A 23,313-nucleotide genomic window follows, 5' to 3' on the forward strand; every position below is an offset into this window, starting at 1 on the left:
CCTACAAGTCCCTTAAGGTAGCTAGGTGTTACAGTGAATAGAGTACTGGGCCTGGAGTGAGCAAGGTCTGAGTTCAAATCTGACCTCAGACATTTACTGATTGTGTGACTCTGGGCAAGTCTCTCAGCCTCTGTCTGCCTCAATTTCCTCAACAATAAAAAAAGGGATGAGAATAACGCCTACTGTCCAGGGTTGTTGTGAGATCAAATGAAATATTTGTAAATGCTTGGCACAGGGCCTGGCAAATAAATAATAGATGCTTAGTAAATACTTTTTTTCTTCATTCCTTCTTTCATCAAGGACTACTCTTGGAGAAACTTTAAAATTAAGTCATAAGTTGTATCATAAAACCTTCTTGATAACCATAGAACTCTGGGATTAGTAGGTAGAAGTCAGCAAAAGGTAAATGGGTGTCAGGACCGGTTCCTTGCCATGTAAAAGAGGGAGCTGAGCATCAGAACCAAGAATAGAAATAAAAATGGAAGCCACAAACCAAATACAAAATAACTTGGAGTTTCAGGAAAAAGTCAACTGAAGTGGAGATCAGGAAATGCATATAACAAAATGAATATTGGAGTAAATAGATAAGATGCAAAAAAGAAATGGATGAACTGAGGTTACAAATGCCAGAGAAGTTTGGTTGCTAGACTACAGCACTGTCAGAGAAATGATGGTTTGCTACAAGCAGTTTAAATACCAGCACAGTATCTTTTTAACAATTGGTGGTAAAATGCCAGTTTAATTAAGATAATCTGGCTCCAGTCTACTAGGTCCAGGCCGTATACATTTTCCATTCTGGGCTGTAAGGTGCCCTACGAGATTTGGGGTGTCTCTCTTCTCTACTGCCATTAGCTTGAGCCCCCTTTTGTTATGTTCCCCCCACTATTAGGTGCCAGTAAGTAGAAGCCCAGTTCTGTTTAACTACTTAATATCAATTATCTTTTACAAATGGATATTTACTTCAAAGTTATAGCAAGTAAATACACAAACATTTCTCCCTAACATCTCAGGGACACACTTTCCCTAATACACTTCAGTCTCTAGGGAGAACAGGTTCACTCAGCACAGTTCCTCCCTGACATTTGTCCCACCAAGTTCATATCTGGATGCTGCTAGATGAGTCTCTGCTTCAGCTAGCCTGGATTAGGTCCTGGAAGTCACTCCTGAAGAACACTCCTAAAAGTCACTCCTTGATCTTTGGGGCATAAATGCTGAGATGGCTGCAAAAAACCTGGACACTTGGATACCTGAACACTGCTCTGTCATCATCTAAGACAAAAGAACAAATACTAAAGAAAGAGAAGAATCCAGACCTGTATTCAGATGGCCACATAACAGCCCTTGGTGGGGAGGGCTCAAAGCACTCTCTCCCACCCTTCCAACATTGTTTCTCTCTCAGCATCATCAGCAGGGTCCATAAGACTCAGCAAGAAGGAGGGTAGGTAAATGTCGACTCCGGTGTTTTTGTTTTTCTTTTGTTTTTTAATTTAGTTTTTTGTTATATTTTAAGTTCCAAACTCTCTCTCTCCCTCCCCACCCTGCACTTGAGAAAGCCACCATTTGACACAGATTTATAAATATATGTAAAACCATACCATAAGTGTACTTCTTTATAATTTCTTTCTCTGGAGGTGCATAGCATCTTCCTTCATAGGTCCTTTATAGCTGATTTGAATATTTGTAGTGCTCAGAATAACTTGGTTGTTCACAATTATTCTTCAAACAACATTGCTCTTACTGTACACAACGTTGTCTTGGTTCTGCTCACTTCACTTCTCATTATTTCATGCATATCTTTCCATGTTTTTTCTTTTCTTTGGCAAGGCAATCAGGGTTAAGTGACTTGCCAGAGTCATACAGCTAGTAAGTTCAAGTGTTTGAGGCCACACTTGAACTCAGGTCCTCCTGACTCCAGGGCCAGTGTTCTATTCACTGCACCACCTAGTTGCCCCCTTTCCATGTTTTCTCTAAAGTCAATCAGTTCAGCATTTCTTACAGCACAGTGGAGTTCCATCACAATCATATAACACAACTTGTTTAGCCATTCCCCAACTCAGGTGTTTTTGAAGACTGTCAGTTGCAGCTTTGCAACCAATCAAAAAAGTTTCTCCTAACCTGGGTTAGCAGACCAGAACCAGTTAAAGAATGTCCATATATCCAGGAGCCCCTCCAAGACACTTCCATTACGTGTCGCCATAACTCTCCTGTAAGAAGGCCCCTTAGACTCTCCAGGTGAGGAATCAGTCTAGCACATCGACATACCCCCGCACAAGTGACTGTCCCTGTTTCATTGGATGTGTCGTCTTTTGCTCCTTAAAGGGTCAGACCCTTCAAAAAGCTGTATTTCAAACACAAGTGAGTTAAATTCAAGCAGGATAAGAAAGTTTTCTCCAAAGCTCTGATGGTGCTTGCTGCTTTATCTCACCAACTCCATCTGTGACAGAAAGGGGAAAATTTAAACAACTCTTACAGGAAGAAGTAAGGGCCATTATTCAATCATCCAGGTATTATTCCAGATACAGGAAGAAAAGAAAAAACTTAAGAAATGCAGGAAACATACTATTCATGGAGTTGTGCCAAATTATGTCTGGAATGCAAAACAGACATACAAGAAGTGATTTTGAGAAAATTCCATCACATTTCTTGTTCCCTGAGGTTGGAACAAACCCAATCTGGGCTGGACTAGGAGGATACGAACCTTTCTCCCCTTCTCTTTTCTTTGTCCCACTCTTCTGACTGTGAGCTTCACAGACCCCCATCTATTTCAACTCAACTCAATAAATATTTATTAAGTATTTACTGTGTGCTAGGTTGCTGGACTGCTCACATGGCTTGGATAGTGGAAACTAACAAATCTATTCCTTCTGGTGAGATGAAGGACCACCAGGCCTCCACTGTTTGCCCAGTCATTGCATGGCGAAGTCCTCCAGACTTATTATTAGCTCTGCCTCTATTGCCCTACAACACAGACCACTGTCATATAACTTACTGATTCAGCCTAAGGACACCAAAGGCCCCATTATTAGCCTCAATACTGAACCTTCCTAGGCTTTTCCATCTGTCCTGCAGCTGAACTTTTTTTTATGTGTTGTCTCCTCCAACTAGAGTGAATGCCCCTTGAAAACAGAAACTCTCTCAATTTTTCTATTTGTATCTCCAGCACTTAACGCAGCACATAGTAAGCATATAATAAATATTTTTTCTTTCATTCATTCACAGGGTCCTTGGGAACCCTCAGAACTGGGTATTGGATAACAGCTTAAGGTCTGCTCATTTACTGTGGTCATTAGGGTCACATAGCATAAATAACTCCATCTGGCCACACACAACATTTTTATTTATATTATTATAATTGCTGTGTATATTCTTCTGGTTCTGCTTTCTTTGCTCCTCATTAGTCACATAAGTCTTTCAAAGTTCCTCTGAATTCTTTCTTCTGGTCATTTGTTATGATATAAAAATATTCCATCATATTAACATACTTTAGTCTGGTCATTTCCCATTTGAGGGGTACACACACCGACTTTGCTCCCAGTTCTTTTTTCTACCCCACAAAGGTCAACGCTATCATATTTGTGCCATTGCTGACTCCATGACAAACCTGATTTCATTGTTTTGTCAACAGCAAAATATCACAAGCATTTGAGTCTCAACCAAGGTCTGTTTGTTTTGGCAATAGCTATTCCCCATCCCTATTTCAATACTAAACTAGAATAACTTCTTTCAGAGAAGCCAAACGAGTTCTCCACATGCTTCCCATATTTCCATATTTGTGGTTGTACAAGCAACATGGCTTTCCATCAGTCTATTTGGCTGTCTCCAGAAAGAATTCTTGCTCCCATCCTTTAATCTCCACAAAGTTTCCTTATGAGGGAGATATCCTGAGAGACCAAGTCAGGTATTGATAGGAAGATTGGGAATTAAAATAGGATCTGTCCTCAGTTATCTTTACAATTTGGTTTGAGACTTTCTGGTGGTGCTAGGAAAGGCCAGATCAGTGTTTGAGCCCTCACTAAGGGAAAGGACAGGAAGTACCATTCCTGTAGAACAGAACAGAACAGAACAAAAGGCGTAGGATTATAGCACTATAGTCAGGGCTGGGAAAAGACCGAGCACATCACTTCATCCACTTGGAAGCAATTGAACTCCCACTGGAACTGAATCAGAGGGCCAGCACTAGTAGGGACCACAGGGCTCATCTTCCTTTCTTAGAGTTGAGGACACTGGAGCCCAGAGAGGATAAATGACTTGCCCAAGGGCACAGAGAAGGGTCAGGACTAGCACATAGGTCTCCTGATTTACAATCTAGCATCTAAGTAGCACAGTGGATAGAGAGCTGGGCATGGAGTCAAGAAGACTCATCTTCCTGAGTTCAACTCTGGTTTCAGACGTAGTTGTGTGACCCTGGGCAAGTCATTTTACCTTGTTTGCCTCAGTTAACTTATCTGTAAAATGAGCTACAGAAGGAAGTGTCAAACCATGCCAGTATCTTTGCCAAGAAAACCCCAAATGGGGTGATGAAGAGTTGTACATGACCGAATAAGAATAACAATTCTTTAAACACATAATGGGCTGGCTGAGTGCCAAAACCAGATTAAATGTAATTGGGGGCATGTCCAGTTCTGTCTGAGTTTGACACCACTCTTTTACATTGTGCTTTTGCTTAGCATCATGGAAGGAATACTTGGGGAATAGAAAAAAAACCCACTAAAATAGTTTGAGGACTTTTTTAGTGGCTGAATTGTCCTCAGATTTGGTCTTGGGGGGCGGGGGGTTGGTCAGAAATGCAAAAATTTTGGTAAGTCAAAAGACTCTGTAGATCACTTATTCTCATTCTTAATGGAAAAGAAAACTTTTGTAGAGCTTTTGCCTGGATAAATAACCACAACTATAGCTACAGTTAAGACACATAACTTTTTAAATGCAGATTCAAATCTTCAGTAGAAAAAACGTTTTTGTGCATCTCGTATTTTGTTCCAGACTGCTGTCTATCCTCTAGTGGGCTTTGAGTAAGTCATCAGGTCACTGATCTTATCATTCAATATTGATAAACATTACACCACAGGATCAGAATGGCCATCCAGAAGTCATCTAGTGAAATCTCTAATTTGCTCCTGGCTAAATCCGTCCTTTTCTGAAAGAGCCTTAGAGAGAGAAAACAAACAAACAAAAAACAAACAAAAAGAAAAACTCTACAACCTTCTTAGGTAATTCATTCTAACATTTAGTAACCCTTATAACCAGGAAATTGCTCCTTGTGTGTGTCTTCATTTTCTTTTGCCACAATTTAAGCCTGTTTTAACTACTCTTAAGGCAATGCAGATGGTGAACAGATGGTCATTCTTGTTAATGCTTAGCTTATATACTTTTAAACTGTTATCAAATTATCCCTTAGTCAGTTTCTTTCTTTGTTTTATATCCCCTGCTTTTTGTTACCTGAATCATTTTTTTTGTGTTTATTGTAGATGGATGAGCATAATTCAGTGTCACCTACAATATTGTGTTTTAATATCTATTCCTATTCAAATAATAGAACTTTTTGAAAAATTATTCTGCACTTCATAAACACATACACACCAATGAACATACACAAAAACAGAGCACAAGAGATGATTGTATGTGAAATTGGGAATCTCTAATACATATAGCTTGCTTTCTAACAAAGTATGAAATTAATTCAGCACGTTACTTTCAAAGGCGTCATGATAGTCCGTGTTCCCTTCTGAATCTCAGTACTCTTCTGCGCATCTAGAAGTCTGTTGTAAGAGGACCATTTTGAAAGGAAAGAGGGGATGAGTAAAAGTTAGCAAAGGTTCATTAAAAGCAGTCATGCCAGATCAGAGCTACATTTTTTTGGCAGGGTTATTAAACTAGAATAGGACAGCAAATGAGCATAGGAAATCTAGATTCAGTCTAGTTATTTGACAAAGTTCTTCATGATATTCTGGTGAACAAGATAGACGGATGTTAAATAATTGAGAAGTAGTTTGGGTAGGAAAGTTTGGAAATGGGTGACTAAAAAAGCTGGAGAGTGTTAGCTAATGGAACAATGTCAACCTGGTTGGTTAATGGGACAATCTCTAATGCAGTGCCTCAGGATTCTGTCTTTTATCCTGCTTTAACAATTTAGGGGGCAGCTAGGTGGTACAGTGGAAAGAGTACTGGGCCTGAAGTAAGGAAGACTTCCTGAATTCAAACCTGGCCTCAGACATTTACTCACCAGGCAGCCTTAGGCAAGTCATTTAATGGGTTTGCCTCAGTTTCCTCATCTGTAAAATGAATTGAGGAAGGAAATGGCAAACCACTCCAGTATCTTTGCTAAGAAAACCCCAGATGGGGTCACAAAGAGTTGGACTGAAAAACAACTGAAGAGCAACACTGTCATAGCACTCTGCTAGGTGCTAAGCGAAAGAGAAGAAAAGTTACAAGCAATCTCTGAACTATAAACACTCAGCTCCTCGCCTTACTAAAACTCCATTTAGGAATAACCGACACATATGAATGAATGACCAGTGTAACACTGCTGCAGAAGGCCTCCCTTTTCAACCCTGAAATCTCCAGCTCTTGCAGCATTTTATATGGTTGATGGTTTACATTTCTTCTTTGGGGGAGAACGAGATTACTTCAACCAGTCCTCATACGTCACCATTCAAGGTTCCTTACCATCCTGCTTATCCTCCTCCGGACACTTTGCAGTATATCAATCTCCTTAATCAGCAGTGCCTTGACTAATGCTGTGGGTGGTTGCATATGCTCTCAGTTGCAGTTGCTGAGTCAGTTTGTTTTATTTAACTGTGGAGAAGCCAACTTAGCTATTTCCATTTTTAAAATGTCCTTTTCCTGTGCTTTAAAGTGAGGAAGCAAGGATCTCAGGAAGCTTGTTTTTTTCCCCCTTTTTTTCCCATAAATCTTATGTTTCTGTGTCCAGGAAGATGTTGCCTGGATATTAAAGCCAGTCTGATTTAACTGACCCTTAGATAACCCTAAAATTCATGACCTTTCCCCAGTAACTGTCTGCATTTTATGTAGGATGTCTTACAGTCAATGTGGAAAAGTCTTGACACAACAGATATTCTGACTCCTCTTACACATAATGATTTGTCTTCCTCTTTGTTGATATATAATATGTATATACCTATATGTATATATGTTTCTAAATATGTATATGATACTTTGATCAGCCGATCAATAAATATTAAGCACCAGCTACACGCCAGGCACTATGATAAGTTCTGGGGATACAAAGAGAGGCAAAAGACAATCTTTGCCTTCAAGGAGGTCACAGTTTAATGGGAAAGACAACGTGCAAAGAAATGTATAAACAAACTACAATACAACATAAATTGGAAATAACAGAGAGAAGGCACTAGAATTAAGAGGGGTTGGAAAAGATTTCGTGTAAAAGACGGGATTTTAGTTGGGACTTACAGGAAGCCGGGGAAGTTAATAGGAGGAGTTGAGCAGGGAGAGTGTTCCAGGCATGAGGGAGAGCCAGAGAAAATGCCTGGAGCTGAGATATGGAGAGTCTTGCTCACAAAACGTGCAGGAGGCCAATGTCACTGGATCAAAGAGGCATTAAATAGGTAGAAATCAATTCATAAGGAATGTTTTTTTTTCCCTGTTGGGCACCTTCTTAACAAAAGCTTTGAGCTAACTAAAGCAAAGAAGGTAATTTTTAATTCTATGATGCATATCTTTTTCTTTTTTATAAGAGAGTTCTATTATAGTGGTGCGGTTTGGGAAAGAAATTTGTGGGTTGTTGAGTGTCTGACTCTTATGTGACCCTACGGGGTTTTCTTTGCAGATACAAGAGCGGTTTGCCATTTAATTCTCCAGCTCATTTTACAGATGAGGAGCTAAGGCAAACACAGGGTTAAGTGATTTGCCCAAGGTCACACAGCTAATAGTCTTATATTTTAAAAAACTACAGTAAACATTAAAAATAATTTTAGAAGTTGCTTTCGGGTCTAAGGTTGGATTTATTACTAAAAAGGAATATAGTCCCTTTATTTATTTTAAACATTTGATTGATATTGATATAATCTCTTTAAAAGGAGTCTAGATGTGAGGGAAAAGAGGTATTGGGACAATAACATGCAAACACATCCCTTTCAACAAGATTTTGTACAAGTTTTCCCTTTTGTCTGGGCAAAACCATCTTAGGGTATGGCTTGTTTTTAAAGATGTAGTATACAACCATAAATCTACTTTTTTTTTCTGTTCCTGCTCTGTGGAAAAAATAGAAAAGGTGCTCCAAAACTGAAGAAAGCTTGATAAGGAATTAATTTTTTAGCTGGTTTTTAGAAGAGGACAGTTAAAAGAATGATTCTTCTGATCTAACCATTCTGGAGAGCAATTTGGAACTATGCCCAAAGGGTATAAAACTGTGCATAACCTTTGACCCAGCAATAGCACTTCTAAGTCTGCATCGCAAAGAAATCATAAAAATGGAAAAGGACCCACATGTACAAAAATATTTATAGCAGCTCTTTTTTGTGGTGGCAAAGAATTGGAAATTGAGGGGATGCCAATCAATTGGGGAATGGCTGAACAAGTTGTGGTATACAAATGTAATGAAATACTATTATTTCAAAAGAAATGATGAGCAGTCAGACTTCAGAACAACCTGGAAAGACATATATGAACTGATGCTAACTGAAGTAAGCAGAACCAGAACATTGTACACAGTAACGGCAATATTGTGTGATGACTAACTTTAATAGACTTAGCTCTTCTCAGCAATGCAAGAATCTAAGACAACTCCAAAAGACTCATGATGAAAAGTGCTATCCACATCCAGAAAAAGAACTATAGAGTCTGAATGCAGATCAAAGAATACTATTTGCTCTCTCTGTCTCTTTTTTTGTTTGTTTCTTCTTTCTTGTCATTTCTCCCACTGATTCTAATTCTTCTTTACAACATGAAAATATGTTTAATGTGAATGTATATACACAACCTATATCAGATTGCACACCTTCTTGGGGAAGGGGGTGAGAAGAAGGGGAAGAAAATTTAGAACTCAAAATTTTGTAGAAGTGAATGTTGAAAACTAAAGTCAAATTAATTAATTTTTTAAAATATAGTAAGTGACATAGAAGAAAAACGGTTCTTTAAGTTGTAATATTTTTATCCAGATCTGCAAGGAATGGCAAAATCATTTGACATTAAAATTGTTTTAAACTGCAGAGACAACTAAAAGACCTGGATATATGTTTAACTACAAGTGAATAGAAGGGTGATGAGTTACAAAGTAATATTTTAATTATGCCTATGCATAAGTTAGGTTTAGAATAGTTATCTATAATAGTTGATGCATTATGAAAGGTACCAAGTTGTACTTAGATTTTTTTTGTTTAAATCTTTTAAAATGCATTTCAAAATAAAACATTTTAAAATGCCATTATGATTGGTTTTTAAAATGCAGAATTTGGAGAAGCCGCAAGGGCTCCTGTGACTCTCAGAGCTAGAGCTGGGAGACTGAGCCAAAACCCAAGCGAGCCGGCCATGGAGAATCACCACTAGCTGCATCTGGAGGCCAATCCCGAGGTCACCAACCAGTTTCTTAAACAATTAGGTCTGCATCCCAACTGGCAATTTGTTTATGTGTATGGTGTGGAACCTGAATTCCTTAGCATGGTACCATTACCAGTTTGTGCAGTATTGTTTCTCTTTCCAATTACAGAAAAGTATGAAGCATTCAGAATGGAAGCGGAAGAAAAAAATAAAATCATAACGACAAGATGTCACAGAATCAGTATATTTCATGAGGCAAACCATCAGTAATGCCTGGAACAATTGGGCTGATCCATGCCATTGCTAACAACAAGGAAAAGATGAATTTTGAATCTGGATCAACATTGAAAAAGTTCTTGGAAGAATCTCTAAATATGAATCCTGAAGAAAGCCAGATACCTAGAAAAATATGAAGCTATTCGAGTTACTCACGAATCAAGTGCCCATGAAGGTCAGACAGAGGCACCAGGTATATATGAAAAAGTAGATCTGCATTTTATTGCATTAGTTCATGTAGATGGGCATCTCTATGAATTAGATGGGCGCAAGCCATTTCCAGTTAGCCATGGGAAAACTAGTGATGATACTTTATTAGAGGATGCCATAGAAATTTGCAGGAAGTTCATGGAACAGGACCCAGAAGAATTAAGGTTTAATGCAATTGCTCTTTCTCCAGCATAGCTTATGTGTAGTGGAAACCCCAGTACTGTATTATTTGTAACAAAAATAAAATTCCTCCTGCCATATGCCAGTACTCACAAATTTTGATATTTTCATGATGATATTGATGATACTGACCAATAATAGTTTATGTGGTTTAAACTTTGAATTAATAAAAAAAAATACAGAATTAGATTTTTTTAACATAATGGAAAATTCATACTTTTGGGTCTTTAATAAATGAATGGATATTATTGTTTAGACATTGGCCAGATAACCAAGGTATCACTGCTTCCCTGGTAGCAGTTTACCTCAACTGTAGATAAAATTTCCAAGAGAATACAATCAGTCCTTTGAATGTTATATTTACAGCATATTGTATCCTTAATCAAACAAATATACTGCTGACAATACACATCCTATAGCAGAATAGGTAATGTGGGGCCACCAGGAATCAAAGTAGTAAATGTCTGATATTTTACTACATGCATTCATAGAAACCATCCATTAAAGTGGATCGTCATAAAATAGCCCAAATTTTCCCACTGGAATTTTTGAGTATTGTATTCCTGTCTAAGGACTTGACTCAAATAAGTCATAGATATGACCCAGCAAAACAATATGTCTGCAAAACAAAGATACCACAACTATAGACTTCTATAATAATTTAATATAGTAAAATCATGTTCCAAGTCCAATAAAATAGGCATAAATATACTATGCATATTGATCGTGCAGGGGGCCTCATTCCATGTACATGCAGCCTATAAAATACAGCTCTACTGTACTGTTAATTTGACACAAAATTATTATCCTACCCTTAAAAATATAGATTAAACATTTAATTAGCAATAATTTTGCTTGCCTTTAAATTAAAATTTAAAAGGGAACTGAGAATGGGACAGGATTATTTGGATGGCCTAGGGCTTTTTAAAGACTGTCCGAGGAAGTACGAGCTAATCTTTTTTTTTCTCCCAATATAGTTCTCTTATAATAATAACTATCATTTAGGTAGCACTTATTATGTGGCTGGTACTATGCTAAGTCTTTTACAGTTATCATCTCATTTTACCCTTACAACAGCCCTGAGAGGTTAGGAGGTGTTATTATCACCATTTTACAGATGGGGAAACTGAGGCAAACAGAGTGATTTCCCTAGGGTCACATTGCTAGTGTCTGAAGTTGCATTTGAATGCAGGTCTTCTTGACTTCAGACCTGGTACATTACCCACTGCACCACCTCGCTGCCCAAACCTTTAGCAGAATCACAGAATGTTAAGGATGAAAGAAACATTGTTATTGTTGTTGTTGTTGTTGTTGTTGCTGTTGTTGTTGAGTGTTGTCAGACTCTTCATGACCCTATCTGAAGTTTTCTTGGAAAAGATACTGGTGTGGCTTGGCATTTTCTTCTCCAGCTCATTTGACAGATTTGGAAACAGGGTTAAGTGACTTGACCAGGGTCACATAGTTAGTAAGTGTCTGAGGCCAGATTTGATCTCAGAAGATGAGTCTTCCTGACTCTCGTCCCAGCACTTGCTATCAGCTACAAAGAAAGAAAGAGAGAGAGAAGGAAGGAAGGGAGGAAGGAAGGAGGAAAGAAAGAAAAAAGAAGAAAGGAAAGAAGGAAAAAAGGGAGGAGAAAAGAAGGAAGAAGAAAAAGAGGAAAGAAAGAAGGGGGAAAAAAGAAAGGAAGGAAGAAAAGGAAGAAAGAAAGAGAAGAGAGAAAGACAGAAGGAAACAAAGAAGTCTTAGAAATCAACTCATGAACTTAGATGGGAAGAAAAAAATAGGTATTTATTTTACTAATCTCTAATTTATAACTATAATTATAATTTATAGCTAACTAATAATAACTAACTACTAATTTCTAACTAACTAACTAATCTCTGAAATTTTGCATTTCTTTTAATTACTGAACAGCGTTCTTCTGAGAAGTCCACAGGCTTCACCAGACTGCCTGTCTAGGACAGGCAAAAAAATAAGAAACCCTGAATGTGTCCAACTCCTTCATCTTATAATTAGGGAAGGAAAACTCAGAGAGGGGGAGTTCTTACCCAAGGTCACAGAGTTAGTGATAGAACCAGGAAATTGAACCTAGTACTAAACTCTTTCACTACAGAAACCAAGGCGTTCAAAACCATTTCATTGTCCTTAGCTCTGTCCTCATTTGGCTCTTTGTTTATCCTGTCTTGTGATATCTTCTGAATTTAAGAAAAACACTAAAAACAATAAATCTTATACAGTTGTTTGAAACTTACTAGAGTATAAGCTCCTTTAAGTGTTCAAACTTATTACTTCTTTGTATCCCCTACAATATCAAGCAGCCAGATAGCACAGTAGATAAGAGTGCCAGATTTGAAGTCAGGAAGACTCACATTTCTGAGTTCAAATCTGGCCTCAGACATTTACTAGTTGTGGGACCCTGGGAAAGTCACTTCATCCTGTTTGCCTCAGTTCCCTCATTTGTCAAATGAACAGGGAAGGAAATGACAAACTATTCCACTATGTTTGCCAAGAAAACCTGACACAACGAAGAGTCAGACATGACTGAAAAACAACTAACAACAGTCCCCACAATACTTGGCACACCACTAGTCACAGAGTAGACTTCCAGGGAACGTTCATTCAATGAATGAATGAGCACAAGATCAGCTCATGATTGAAAAAACAATGAGGAAGGAAGAGAAATATGGTCAGACTCTAAGAATGGAGGAAATAGTAGACTTTGAAAAAAAAACCCAATAATCAAGTACCTCTTCTGTTTTAGAAAGCTGTCAAAGAATATCCTCTTTGAGACTTGAAGAATTTGGTGAATCAAACTGCTGAGAAGGTCTGCTTCATGTACTGATGTTTAGGGAAAGGAGCCAGCAGGAGAGATTTATATAGCTGCTTTAGATTTAGAATCTTATTTTATTGTGGAAGGCCTTTGGCAAATTCCTTAGCCAATTCTCTCATCACATCAGAAATTAAAATGATATGTAGGCTACTATAACATAAAATGGTTGTTGGGACAGGATATCATAAAGCAGAGGTGGCCCACAGGAAAAATAAACTGAGTGTCACATAAGAAACAGCAATGAAAAAAATTACTTATTTTATTTAGTATTTGGGATTTTTTTGTTTTTTTAGATAAATATACAGTGCTTTATTCATACAATTTTTAACTCAAGAACAGGGAAACAAAACTATTAAATAATTTGATTTTGCTAAACAAGTGCGTTAAATACCTAAAATTTATGAGCCCTTCTTCTAGGATCTGGGCACATAAAGATGAAAATGGCCAGTTCTTGCTCTCAGCCTTTCAATCTAATAATGGAATAAGATCATAAGATAATATATTTTGAGCTGGAAGGGATCTTAGAAGGCTTCATGTCCAATCCTCTCATTTTAGAGGTGAGAAAACTGAGTGAGGCCCAAAGAAGTTAATGTGTCTTGGCCAAGGTAATACGGATAACAGTAAGCAACTAACTCAGGATTCAAAACCAGGTCACGTGTCTCCAAGGTCAGTATTCTTTCCCCTGAGCCATCTTGTGCTGTCTGACATATACACAAATATCTATGATAAAAATGAAGCTCAAAGTGGTCCTTAGGAGAGATGAAGCCAAGGCATGAGAAACTGGAGGTGAAAGAGTTATTTCTATCTGGAGGAATCCATGAAGGCTTCATGGAGAAGGCAACTCTGATAGGTTTTTAAAAAGACAAAGGGTGGAAATGTGAAGATTACTTTTCAAGAAGTGCTCTGGATCACATATATTTCTAGATCTTATTGTGCTAACTATGTAACCCCAGAAAAAGTTGAACAACTCTCAGTTTTTCTACAATGACATCTGTCAATCTTGAAGCAGAGTATGGAAAACCTAGACAGAATCCTTTTGAAGCCCCCCAAACAATGGAGGTTCACTTAAGCCTAGAGAGGGGATCAGAGAGGGATTCTAAAAGGAAGTGTAAAGCACGGTCCCTACCCTTTCAGACTTATGAGGTGAGGGAGGAAGACAGATGTAAATAACAAGGTGCAGGAATATGAATATATATATATATATATGTATATATATATGTATATATATATGTACATATTATATCTATGTATTCATGAGTATATATGTATATAGTATATACTCATATATATACAGAGATGTTTATATACTTGTTAATCATGAATATATACACATGTATTCGTGACTATATACATGTATGTGCGTATCTTATATATTCATATAAACACTCATGCTCATGTTCCTGTGACTTATTTACATCTGCCTTTCTTCCTCCATCAGCTTTTAAGTTCCTAAAGAGGAGGTATCCTGTTTTATGCTTTGTTTCAGCTAGATCCATGTGTATACATTCATGTACATATGTGTGCATCTACATACATATATGTACATACATGTGTATGTGTGTTATATGCATTTAGGCACCCAAATCTAGCCACAGAACAAAATGGTGATAAGTCCAGAGGGAATGCTAGAAGGTACAGGATGTCTGAACTCAAGTGAATTCAGTCAGAAAAAGGTTTTATGTGAGCACTGACTATGGAGTAGAGAAAAGGTTAGATTTGTTATCCACCTGGAGTCAATGAAAAGTCCATTTTGTGACAATTTCTCTATGTGTAAAAGCAAACCTCTAGATGGGTGGATTGGCAGCGAACTTTTTCCAGATTTTCTCAGTGGTTTCCCATGAGTCCATAAGGATCTTTTTAAAGAAAACTAAGTGAGGAGTCCTCAGACTATTAAAGCCCATCATAATTCTTTAAAGGAGCAATTCTCAAAGTTTTTGGCCTCAGGGTCCCTTTACACTCTCAAAAACGATCAAGGACCCCTCAAAGAGGTTTTGTTTATGTGGGTTATATCTATCTATATTTGCCGTATTAGAAATGAAAACATCTGAGTATTATTATGAACAGAGACTTCCTGAAAAGGTTTCGGGAAACTCTACTCGTCCCTGATCACATTTTGAGAACCACTGTTTTAAAGAATAAAGCCAATTTGAATAAGTGGGGAACCATACTTCTCTGATTACAGAATGTTGGTTATAATTATCAAAAGGGATTCTTTTGAAGAGATTAGTGGCCTTTGAAGAAAAGGCACTTTGGTGCAGGTGTGCAGTGGTTAAGGTTGGAAGGTGACAGATGGCTTGATTATATCAAGATAAATTATAGAGCACACATAAGATGATATATAGGCAGCAGATGTCTGGTAGATGCGAGTGGAGTTCAACCAGGTGAAATAGAGGTGTTTCTATTTAGATGTGGGTAGAACTTAGGGATTTCTTCATCATTTATTAATGACCTTTAAAATTACATTCACTAATGTGCTGAAAATTCTATGCATGAAGGGTTAGTTAGGAAAATAAATTTAGAAGACAAGAGTGCCTGGTAGGATACAGCCAATTTTATGTGAACATTATTAGAAGACTTTGATTCATTCAAACAACAAGCATTCATTAAGTGCTTACTGGGTGCACTGCACAGTGCTAAATACTGTCAAGATGAAATCAGTCTCTAACCTTCAGAAGCTTATATTCTAAAGGGGAGTGGGAGTGAGGAGAATTCAATATTTAAATAGATATGTAAATATAACACAGTTTGAGAAGTGGACGAACAGTTAACAATTAAGGGGACCTGAATTGAACCTTTGAAGGAAGCTAAGGATCCTGAGCCTAAGAAGCAGCTAGGTGGCACAGTGGATAGAGCTTAGGGCTGGAAGCAAGAAGACCAGAGTTCAAATCTGGCCTTGGACACTTCCTAGCTGTGGGACCCTGGGCAAGTTACTTCACCTTTTCTACCTCAGTTTCCTCATCTGTCAGATGAGCTGCAGAAGGAAATGGCAATTCACTGTAGTATCTTTGCCAAGAAAACCCCAAATGGGTCACAAAAAATTGGACACAACTGAAACGAATGAACAACAAAAAGGGAGAAAAAGTGTGACAGTGGGAGGCAAGGCCTAAGGAATCAGTCAGTGAACAAGCATTTATTAAGCTCTTACTATATGACAGGCACTGTGCTAAGTGCCCGGTATAAGCAGAAGCAGGTATAAAAGCAGAAAGGAAGTCCCTGGCCTCAAGGGGCTTATATTCTAATGAATTTAAACAACTGCAGAAAAGGAAGCTTAAAATGGGGTAGGGAGGGGCAGGGCAGGGAACTAAAGTTCAGGGCCCTAGGGCATGAAAGGAGAGAGTCTGGAATGTAGCCAGGAGAGAGCCAGTTGGCTGGCCTGGACATCCTACTTAAAAGGGGATTGTGGGAGGAGTCATCCAAGCTGAGGGAGGGATCCCAGGAGCCAGGTACTTCCAAAGACAGTACTCCCAAAGTGTGAATTCCAGGGCTGGAGTAAGCCCCCAGGCTGAAGAGGTTTCTTGAGGCATGAGGTGGAGAAGATTGGGAGGAAGGCCTGGAGAACAATGAGAAGAGAGACAGAGAAAGATAGCAAGGAAAGGGAAGGAAATGGGAACGGAACTCATATTTTAAGGGGGGCAAAGCCTTGCAGCTAAAAACATATATGTATACATGTATATGTACATATATATGTATATATACATACCCACACACATGCACATATATATTTATATATATACATATGTGTGGGTGTGTGTATGGACTTTAGAGATCATAGATTTAGCCCAATTCCTCACCACAAGTAAGAATTCCTTTTCATAATGGATTGCAATATCCTTGAGAGGGACTCATCTAAATTTTGATTTAATACTTGAATCATGAGGAGATCAGTGCTTTTTTTTTTCAAAGAAAACCTTCCATTTATGAATCTCTCTGATTGTTCCTTGTACTGAATTGAAATCTGCCTTCCTGAAATTTCCACCAATTGTTCTTGTTCTGCCCTCTTGCGCTATACAAAATAAATCCTCACAGGACAGACCTCCAGATATTTGAAGACAGCTCAATGCCTCTTCCTCCTATTCAGCATTTCTATTTCCTTTCACTGATTCTTATATGACATGATTCTGTAGAGCAACATGGCTGCTTTCCTCTGGATAGATTACAGAATGTGATACAATACTGCAAGTGTGATCCATCCAAGATATCATTCTATTCTTGCAGCCTAAGAGGCCACTAGCTTTTTTACTTGCCATCAGACTAGGCTGTTGGTTCCAACCCAAAATAATTAAAGTGGTGAAATATTTCTTCAGTTTCCCTCAGTATTTGCTCAAGTAATTCTTTCCTGGCCAAGTGCCAAGTCCTCTCATGCTGGTTGTTCTCTTATTCCCAAGGCACCACTGCAGTCCGTGTCCCCATGGGCCTGGCCGTCTTTGGGTACCAAATAAGTAGAGGCTGATTATACTGGGGCTTCTACTAGATCATTTAGGGGAGTCAGATAATAAGAATGAAGCTGGCTCATTAATGATGCAAGTAGGCTACCTATGGTAAATGTGGATGGAGAGTGAGTATGAGTGGAATAATTATTTAGTCTGTAAATTGTGATGTAGCTGTCATGCTAGAGAAAGTGAGTCCAGTGGCATGTATTTTAAGCCTGGGGACAGTAAAGTATCCAAAAACGTGGCACAAATTCAATCTTCATTTCATAACAGTACTAATGTTCAGCTTTGTAAACGTGGGCTTCCATTTGCCCAGATTCTGGGTCTTTGTTTTTCCTTAAAGCAGAATCAGTCGTGGCGATGGCATGTATGGCGTTTGACATGAGGCAAGATTCTAGATTTCAGCTAGAATGGGGAGAGCAGGGACAAGGGAATATAGACTGTTAGGAGTATTTGGAGAGGGGAAGAAATAGGCGATGATGGACACTTTAGAGATTCACAAGGATAAGAAAGAAGGCAGAGGAAGGGAAGGAAGAGAGAAATAGTTTAGAGGGAGTCATGAGATCAAGCTATGCTACCAATAAAAAAAGAATGCTTGGGGCAAAGGGGTTGGCAGATGGGAGGCAGAAGGAAAGAGGGGAATTGTTACTACAATGAATGAAAAGAGAGCTCTTGAAATTTAGTCAAAACTTGGAGATTTAGTCAGAGAAAACTATTGGTGAAATTACCACAAGGTCGTTCTGGTAGAGATTCCATTAGACATTAACCCATAACTGAAAAATGATTCCTCTCTACAACAAAGTGAGAGAAATTATTATTGTGTTATTATATTAATAACCAATTATTAAATTGGGATCCAGGATTTTCTCTTTGCTGGTTCATCATGAAGGCCCAGTTCTTGTTAAAGTCAGTCTCAGAAGGACATGACTGATTGATAAAATTACTCTTAGTCCTCAAGGAAAAAGCTCTTCAATCTCGGGTGGGACTCCACCCAACTAGAAGACCTAATTTCTATCTAGAGTATAAACAGAATCCAGTCTGGGCAAGTTTTTACCCTGGGGAAAGAAGCCCCTGTCCTTGTATCCCTCCATTAGAGTTTAAGGTGACCCAGCTTATGACGGAGAAAACCAAGCAGAGTGGTCTATATGGAGATGGATCCCCCTGTCCAGATTGCTGGAAGCGGCTGAATCTCATGATCAAACCACATTATCAACAGGAAGAGTTGAAGACTTTTAGCCCATCTCATTAAATGTCTACCAATCAGCATTAATTTTCACTTTTCAAGAGTTATTTAAAGCTTTCAGAGTCTCCATTGTCTTTGGTTACCTAGAGAAACCACTGATCATAATTTTTTTGATTGTTAGCTAGCCTAATTAATAAACTATTAATTACCAAAAAACTCTCTTTCTCTGTCTCAGGGTTTTATAACAAAAGGAGCCTGACTGTTCAATGAACTTTAATTTACTTCCACCTGAGGAAGTTCTTAAGGGCTATAGGAACCACCACAAGATATGAGTGTTTAGGAAGGGTCCCTATGTAGTCTTGTCATTTCTCTGTGGCATAATGACACCTTCTCTAAAGCTCTGCTTTTATGCCTTATCATAGATGGAGGTGATCCTAGGCTTTCTAGGTGACAGTAGTGTACAATCTCTGTTCCTACCAAGATGGAAAGGCTTCTAGGTCCAGCCAGATAATTGTCTCTGGCGTCATCTTCTAAGAATCAGGCTTGCTGAGGTCTGAAAGGCTCGTCATCATAAGGTTGACTGCTGAATTATTATTATTATTATTAATCATTATTATGATTTTTATTATTATTTTGGCTAGAGCAAGAAGATTATCCCCCAAGCAAGGATTCTTAGCCTGGGGTCCTTGAACATTTTTTTTTTAATATTTTGAATATAAGTGGTTTCTTTTGTAAAATTATGCTTTAATGTATGCATTTAAAAGCATTATTCTGAAGATTCCATAGAGTCTCACCAGACTGCCAAAGGAGGCCATGACACAAAGAAAGTTAAGAACCCATGCCCTAAGGAGTAGAGAACATGTGGCTCTTTATGGATGGATAGAGTACAAATGCTGCTAAAATTGTCTTTTGAAGTAGTAGAAGATAAATGAAGGCTATCTGGGACAATAAAATTTGCTTTCCTTAGAGCTAAGTATCAGTTTCCTTCTCTGTTCAGCTGGTTAATACTTATGTTACCCTATCTCCCAGACATTGAAAAACAACTTAATGCACTGACTAATAGCAACACTGAATACTTTCTTTTAAGTAATATGGATATTTTTTTTCATAAAGCAAAGCTTAGGTTAGATTCAAGAAAGAACTTCTGGACAAAAAAGTTTGCTAAGCAGTGAATAATTTTTTTTTTAAATCGTGTATGTGGAAACACTTTGATATTTCCAAAGCACTCGCCTTGCAGTTACCTATGAAATAGGTGGTATAAAGTTTTTTGGTTATTCATTGGTAGAAAACTCTATTCCTGGCTAGGAAATTCCTTCTTCCCATGCAAATCAGTAATTAAATTGCCTGGTGTACTCAAAGGTTAAGTGACTTACCCAGGGTCACATACTGTCTGCCATTATGTGTTGTTGGAAGGACTTCAACTCAGGTCTTTCTGCTTCTGATGCCTACTTTCTACCTTTTATGCCATCAAAAAAGTATTCTCATCCCTATTTCACAGATGAAGAAACTGAGGTTCAGAGAAATGAATAATTTGTTTCTATGTCATACAGGTAGTAACTGACAGAGCTGTAATTCAAAGCAAGTTTTCTGACTCCAAGTCTAGGACTCTTTCTGTGATGTAATGCTTTAAAATTTTTTAAAATTATCTTTTGTTTTTAATTGTTGAGTTGTTTCAGTCATATTTGACTCTCTATGACCCCATTTGGAGTTATCTTGGCAAAGATACTAGAGGGTTTACCATTTCCTTCTCCAGCTCATTTTACAGGTGAGGAAACTGAGGCAAACAGGGTTAAGTGACTTGCCCAGGGTCACACAGCCAGTAAGTGTATGAGGTTGCATTTGAACTCAGGTCCTATTGACTCTAGGGCCAGCACTCTATTGGCCACTTAGATGCTGTAAGTTTTTGCATTGTTTATTAAAATTTCCACTTTATTTTCCCTTTCCTCACCCAGAAGGTCATCCTTTACCATAAACTATTGTTGTACTATAGGTTTGGAGTGTTCTGTTGGAAGGTACAGTTGGCCAATGATCATTACTGCCTGCTTTTACCATATTGTCTTTGGAGATTTCACCAGCCATGCACTGTTACAATTAGCTTTTTTTTTCCTTTCAGCTTATTCTGGACCCTTGGGTCCTCTCTTCCACTGCTCTTTGGAGTATATATAAGATGAAAACTTAGTAGTTTGGCTACAATGACTCAGAACTCTAAGTTAGGAGAATTCCTAACATTTAGTCATTTGCTCTCTGCCCTCATTTAAATTTATATATCTCATATCCATCTATCTCATCTTTATCTCTTAAATTTATATTTAAACTTTGGTCTCTTTATATCTGAAACAAAAAACCAGGACAAGGAAATGTTTAAGTAGAAGAAGCTTATGGAGTATATTAGAGTGTTGCTGAACACGTTTGGGGAGAGAAAGTTGGGGAAAGATTCTTTCAGTCCTTGAAAAGGTGGGTACAGCTGGCAGCTTCAGCTTGAGTTTTGTGCGGGGAGATACCTAGAAGAGGGAACCAACATCCCTCCTTTTACTTTCCCTCTTTGCCTGTTGTTTCCCTCAGTGCTTGGATTCTTAGCTTGTTAAGTTCTGGGAGGGGATAAGGAGTGTGCTCCCCACCATGGCAGCTACTTATCTACTGCTTATCCACCAGGTTCCCATGACCTCTTCTCTGTCTATGGCTCACAGTCTACCTGAGTCCCTTTAAGAACTCCACATAACTCAGTTCCATCTTCTTGTCTCCAAAATAGCAACAGTTTCAAATTGCTTTCAAGGTTGAGAGGGAAATGCTTGTCCCTGTGAACTACAAATCCTAAGATAACATTCAGTTTTCAAACTCCTATTATGATATCTTAAAAAAGGGAAGAAAGAAAAGCATCCTGCAAATGAAACTACATAAAATGTTTGATGTTATTTTCAGTATTCCATGGTCTAGTATCCCAGGAATCCCTAGGTCCAGTATCCTAGGGACCCACGATCCCTGACTTCTGCAAAGGAATAGAGAGGAGTTTTCTTCTCATATCTCTTCTTTGGGGTTGAGCTTGATCATTTATAATTTTGCAGGATTCAATTTCAATTTTTTTGTATTTTTTAAAAAATACATTATTGTTATTATTGAGTCTATTGTTTTCTGGGTTCTGCTGCTTTGTATTAGTTCATAAAATTCTTTGCATGCTTCTCTGTATTCATCATTTCTTACATTACAGTTATATTCCATTACATTCTTATACCACAATTTGTTTAGCCATTCCTCAGTAGATAGGCATCTAGTTTGTTTCTCATTCTTTGTTGTGTCCCAAAAATGCTGCTATAAATATTTTGGTGTATGTAGGGCTTTTGTCATTAATCTCTTTGGGGCATATGCTGAGCAGTGAAACCTCTGAGTCACAGGGTATGGACATTTTAGGTACTTTCTAGCTCCACTCATTCAGGTGGGATGGTTTGCCATGAAGTACAGCCCTGTTACCTTGCAATGCTTAAGTATGTATATGGGGAAATGATTCCTGATTGGATGAGAGAACACCGAGTCATAATGTTGACCATTCATATCTGTGTGAGGAAGAAGCAAGGGATGTATTGGAGCATTTATTTATACCTTTAAAATCAGCAAATACTTCAGATCAGGGCTTGGTTTATTGATTGTCTAGACTTAAAGCAATGGGGAAAAAGTAATGGGGATCAAACTTAAAAGTGTGTTGTGCATACATATTTTATCATAGAACTAGTTGTTAAACATTTATCAGCATACCCCTGGAGAAAAGTTACTTCTCTAAAGATGTCTGGAAGACTTTGAGAGAGGCAGCATGTGGGGTTGTGAGCAGTGGAAATAAAGAACAAGATGAGGGCCTAGAATTCCTTATGTATCTATAGTGCTGAGAGTTCCTGGTAACTATTCGAAAATCTGCACTTGCCTCTGCTGACTGCTTCTCTCAAAATTGTCCAACCATTTATGAAGAAGTACCTTGTCCCACTTGTGTATAGGTAGCATCATAGTTCATCATTGTCAAGCAATCAGAAGTAACCTCCTCTATTCTTTCCTGCCCTCCCACCTAAGCAGAATGATGACAAGGCTGTCCTTCAGAGCAAACCCTGAGTAGATAGGGGTGTTACATGTAATTCTGGATTGATTTCCAGAATGGTTGTCCTAGGTCACAGCTCTCCCAACAACATACTGATGTGCCCACCTTTCCACAACTCCCCAATATTAATTATTCCCTTCTCTTGTCCTCTTTGCCAGTTTTTTGGGTGTGAGTTACAACCTCAGGGTTGTTTTGATTTGCTATTTTCTTATAATTAGTGAGTTGGAGCATTGTTGCATATGATTACTAATAATTTGCAATTCTTTTGAGAATGTTTTCTCACATCCTTTGATCTCTTATCCTTCAGGATAGATTCAGCTTTTGAACTTACATATTTTTGTTATCTATATATCTTGGATGTCAGACTCATCAAAGATATTTGATATAAAGATTCTTTTCCCATTTGGCAGCTTCCCTTCTTGTTTAAGTTGCAATCATTTTGTTCATGAAAAAGCTTTGTTCATGAAAAAGCTTTTCAATTTCATGTGATGAAAATGACATATTTTATCATTTGCAATTGTTTCTTTCTCTTGTATGACTGAAAATTTTCTCCATATCTATAGCTGTGAAAAATATATGACCTATGTCTCTTATTATGTTTTATGTTATGATG

General features: G+C 38.0%; 1 pseudogene; it reads left to right on the plus strand.

The window, feature by feature from the left end:
* Positions 1–9,428: 9,428 nt before the first annotated feature.
* Positions 9,429–10,348, plus strand: LOC110208251 (ubiquitin carboxyl-terminal hydrolase isozyme L3-like; annotated as a pseudogene).
* Positions 10,349–23,313: the final 12,965 nt, after the last annotated feature.

The sequence above is a fragment of the Phascolarctos cinereus genome, unplaced genomic scaffold (assembly GCF_003287225.1).
Source record: "Phascolarctos cinereus isolate Bilbo 61053 unplaced genomic scaffold, phaCin_HiC Scaffold_726;HRSCAF=1367, whole genome shotgun sequence".
Classification (NCBI taxonomy): Eukaryota; Metazoa; Chordata; class Mammalia; order Diprotodontia; family Phascolarctidae; genus Phascolarctos; species Phascolarctos cinereus.